We start from the raw sequence: 5,076 nt of genomic DNA, 5'->3' as shown, positions 1-5,076 counted from the left end.
ACCATGGGTATCGAAACCCGGTTTCTAGCGTTGTAAGTCCGCGGACATACCGCTGTGCCACTGGGGGGGGGGGGGGCTTTTAACTAGGTATTGAGCTCCGTTACTTTATGCACTTCTTGGCAGTTCAACTTCAATAGTACATGAAGAGATTCGTGCAGTAAACTTGACACACTATGTTACCAGTCCTGGCAGTAGACAAGTACTCGTATTTCTTTAAAGAGAATTTCACCATTGTATATAAACAAGAGCTGTACCTGTTAACATCTTTATTCAATACTCAATTATTCTACAATTCACCAAGATATCTAGAATATCAGTTGTCCTAATATTTATATATTTAAACGTACTCTGAAACTGCACATTATAGCTGTATAATTAAAGTCACAAACTTGTATTTAACTTACCAATTTGCAAATATTTCAACAAGTAACACGTACCTCTCACTCATCATTTGAAAATACAAAACATTGTCTATATTATATTCAAGTCAAAGAAGACTATATACCTTATATATATATATAGTAGCGAACTAGCACTGCTCGTCACTGGATTAAGGGATCTCACATAAAGTTCCAAGTTTTGAATTTGTACATCTCTATATGCTTGGGACTGCCAACTTGTCTGAGGAAAATTAGATTTTTGTATTGTGTTATTTTTTATACTTCAGGACAAGTCTCAACTTCTCAATATGAGATATCTATATTTGCGCGTACCTTTACCCCATTTCCCTGTTTTAAATCACCAGCGTCTACGAGTAACCTGAAGGACTTTTCGATCGTTACAAGGTGTTGATTAGCACGTGGTTTCTATAATGAATTTTTTTTGTGAATTAATAGGAATTTGTAACTGATATTACTTATGTAAGTTTATATTCCCCTACCTTACAAACAACATTCACTCAGTTTAACCATGTATTTATCTAAGTTTTATATAACGTGCAACAGTACAAAAATCTTGTTGGTAATATATTTTAACGTTGGTTTTAAATTTTATTGCAACTTGTTATTCCAACACCCAGCTAGGATACTTTACGTATGCCATCCTTTGCCTTCATATAATTGCTCTTTCTATTGTTCTATTCATATTTCTAACATTAATTAAGTGCTACAATTATGTTGCCTAATGCTTCTATAACGGATTCTCAAAGAATGACTAATGATTATTATAATTCAAACATGAAGGTGCAAAGGAAGACTTTCGGTTAAGCAATTACTGGTTAAACTCTGTTAAAACCCACCTGACTTTGTTGCATTCTGCGCAAAGCTACTCGAGGGCTATCTGCACTAGCCGTCCCTAATTTTGAAGTTATGGACTAGAGGGAAGACAGCTAGTCAACATCACCTACTACCAACTTGTGGGATACTTTAATCGAATAGTTGGATTTGACCGTCACTCTTATAACGCACCAAAGGCCCCATAGGACGGAATTTTATTGGGGAGGGGAGGCAGTAACGGGACACGAACCACGGACCCTCGGATCCAGAGTCCGGAGTTATAAAAACCACCTAACAATATATATATATATAGCCAGATTTTGTTAAACGAGACCGATGTCTGTAAGTTTACTTTCTTCTTAGAATTTTTAACAAGAAGTCGAAAAGCCGTCTTAACTAACAACGTTAAGACGGCTTATCGACTTCTTGAGAAGAATTCTAAGAAGAAAGTAAACCTACAGACATCGGTCTTGTTTAACAAAATCTGCCTACAAGAAAATCTGTCACCAAAGTACACCAACATCCGAATATATATATATATATTTGGTGAATAGTGATGTGCACGTATTTTTTGAAATGTTAATATTGTCTTTTATATGTGAATTGCAGACATGATTATTCGTTAGTTATCCGAACTATGAATTTTATGAATCGTGGTTGGCGACCAGCTGCCGCATAAAAATGCGCTGCGCATTTTGGGGCTATTGGTGCGCTATAAGAGTGACGACCGAATGATACTGCATTCTCACCAGTCTATGAGCTCAAAGTTAGTGATGACTATGTGCTGAGTCCCCCCCCCCCAAGTGGGACAGCGGAATGTCTGCGGACTTACAACGCTAGAAACCAAGTTTCGATACCCGTGGTGAGAAAAGTACAAATAGCCCATTGTGTAGCTTTGTGCTTAAGTTCAAGCAAATACAAACGTCATAGATGCGCTTATGTAAATTCTGTATATGATTTATGTTGCTGTATATTGTATATGTTCCTTGAACTATATTCCATTTAATAAATATATATGTGAACGTATAAACTAACACAATATATAGTGAAGTTGATTAATTCTATATTTTTTGTACCATCTTCGTAGTGTTAGGTGCAACTAGACCATCTTCGTAGTATTGGGTGCAGCTAGACCATCTTCGTAGTGTTGGGTGCAACTGGAATCTGTCAAACATCAATTAAGTACCATCATTTTTCAACAAATCATTAAGTTTCAATTATAACTGGCCTTAGTTAAAAAACAATAAACAAAATTTATTTTCTGAAATAAATATGCTATAAACAGTCCTTAAATGCTATGAACAAAATTTATGGTTAAAATAGTAAAATGTGACTCAATTGTTTTGTACCAGTAGTCGATATTTCGGCATATTTAGATGTAAAATGTTGTGAGATACGAAAATAAAGAAATAAAATATTTGAAAGTACTATAATAGGTTAGTCTACTTTTTTGATACGGTGAACCAATGACCTAAAATTATATTAACTGGTTTCAAACTAAGTTATATTATCAAACCATCAGAAGATTTTGTTCACTTTCTTAAAACTGCCATTCGTTATGGTATTGTCGATTTTTCTTTAATATCGGCTGAGAGATTATTAACTTATAATTATGAAATTGAGGTTCACTTACTAAAACGTTGCGTCCTATTTTATATCTGCATCAGTAAATAACAAATAAACATATCAAAATTGTGGTTCACTTACTAAAACGTTGCGTTCTATTTTATATTTGCATCAGTAAATAACGAATAAACAAATCAAAATTGTGGTTCACTTACTATAACGTTGCGTCCTATTTTATATTTGCATCAGCAAATAACAAAAAATATATCAAATTGTGGTTCACTTATTGAATCTTTCCGTTATATTTCATACTTGTATCAGTAAAATAACAAAATTACGCAATGTTTACGTCTCTTAAACACTGAATAATTTGAAGATTTTTACCAACATTCCTTTATCTCAAATTCGGCGTTTTATTTTTTCTAGAAAAGAAAGCAGTCTTAATATGCTTAAAAATTTTAGTAAAACATACTAGCAGCATAATATGCTTCCAGACAAAAATGCCAGTTAAATGAATTCACAATACACAACAAAATTTCAACATCATGTTAGATTGACACTTTCCGTATTCTGACTTTATTTTATTTATTTATTTATGTATGGTTAAAAGAAATCAATAATTTCCTTGGATAATTGAACATTATTTATTTCACAGAAACCTTTAATTCAGCCTTTTTCTTGTTGTTGTTTTTAGTGTGATCAAATTTACTCCTTCTATGTAGGTGAGACTAATGACCTACTTCCTAACGAAACGACTGTAAAATACGTAAAGAAATTTTCAAGCGAATGGCCAGAAATGAGGTAAAGGTGTCACCTGTGACATTCACAAAACTGATGTTTTGAATGACCTCTTCACCCATCCAACTTGAAAGCTCGAAAACTGGATATATATATATATATATAATAAAATACACTGAGAGAGAAACAATTACTGTATACTTTTGAATACCTTATATTAAAACGAGTTTAGAGCCTCACCACGTCGTTACAGTCCATGTCGCCACATTCGATCATGCTCTAGCTGACGGCTGTGCATTTTGTTTCCATTGCAAAACACCGCGCCATGAGACTGTCGTGTCAAAAGCACGCCACTGATCCCTGCTGGCTATCCAGAATCCATCTAGTATTCGAGAACGATGGTTTCAAAAGTCTGATTACACAGAAGATTTTACTGGTATGTCTTTGTATGGAATAGTATTAATACCCGTTTCATTCTCCTGCAACCTGTGGTATACGACAGTTGAACGGACATGTCGCGGTGGCAGCTTATATAGAGGTGACTTGTGTCGCTTTCTCAGAGAAGGTGTCCTTCTTGATTATGATACGTACTTTTGCATGGGTCATGTAGATGGCTTTTGCCACAGAACTTTGTATTTTTGAATTCTCAACTGTTATAAAACACAACACTTTCCTTATTATGGCTGGGGTACGACTCGTTGCAGGTCTCTTTCTGGGTGGCCCTTGGGCCCCAAGTTGATCCATATTCCTTTGTTTTTCTTGTCCTGAAAATTCTAAGTCCCTGTCTGAATACATCTTTAGGATCTGAATCTATGAATATTTTGCATCGGAGAAAGTTGTTACATCTCTTCCTAAAAGCGAAAAAATTTCGGTAGCATTACACTGCCTACGTAATGCCAAAAACTGTCAAAATGTATTTCTGATACATTACATCCAACCGTGACCTTATACCGGCTCTAGTTGTCATGTCACTTGTTGATTTTTTCATTCAAAATCGTTTTAATATAACGTACTCAATCCTTTTAGAATCTTATATAAAACACTTATATTTGTTAAATAGCTGTAACATATTGCACCGTCCTACACTGCCTACGTAATGCCAAAAACTGTCAAAATGTATTTCTGATACATTACATCCAACCGTGACCTTATACCGGCTCTAGTTGTCATGTGACTTGTTGATTTCTTCATTCAAAATCGTTTTAATATAACGTACTCAATCCTTTTAGAATCTTATATAAAACACTTATATTTGTTAAATAGCTGTAACATATTGCACCGTCCTACACTTCCTACGTAATGCCAAAAACTGTCAAAATGTATTTCTGATACATTACATCCAACCGTGACCTTATACCGGCTCTAGTTGTCATGTGACTTGTTGATTTCTTCATTCAAAATCGTTTTAATATAACGTACTCAATCCTTTTAGAATCTTATATAAAACACTTATATTTGTTAAATAGCTGTAACATATTGCACTGTCCTACATTGCCTACGGAACGCCTGAAATTACATGAAATAAAAAAAAAATGCAAAAATTAAGTATGATGTAGAG

General features: G+C 34.4%; 1 protein-coding gene across 3 annotated transcripts in view; it reads right to left on the bottom strand.

The window, feature by feature from the left end:
• LOC111086482 overlaps positions 1 to 5,076 on the bottom strand; it is a 16,789-nt gene that overhangs the window by 4,840 nt on the left and 6,873 nt on the right. The window contains exon 2 of one of the 3 annotated variants that reach the window (XM_022389511.1): positions 2,291 to 2,378. The exons of the other annotated variants lie outside the window; for them this stretch is intronic. The gene's annotated coding sequence lies outside the window, so the exon portion shown is untranslated. The remainder of the gene's footprint in view (positions 1 to 2,290; positions 2,379 to 5,076) is intronic. 3 annotated transcript variants of the gene reach the window in all.

The sequence above is a fragment of the Limulus polyphemus genome, unplaced genomic scaffold (assembly GCF_000517525.1).
Source record: "Limulus polyphemus unplaced genomic scaffold, Limulus_polyphemus-2.1.2 Scaffold44, whole genome shotgun sequence".
NCBI lineage: Eukaryota > Metazoa > Arthropoda > Merostomata > Xiphosura > Limulidae > Limulus > Limulus polyphemus.
The sequence above is the reverse complement of the archived record's forward strand: the minus strand, read 5'-3'. Positions and strand labels throughout refer to the sequence as shown.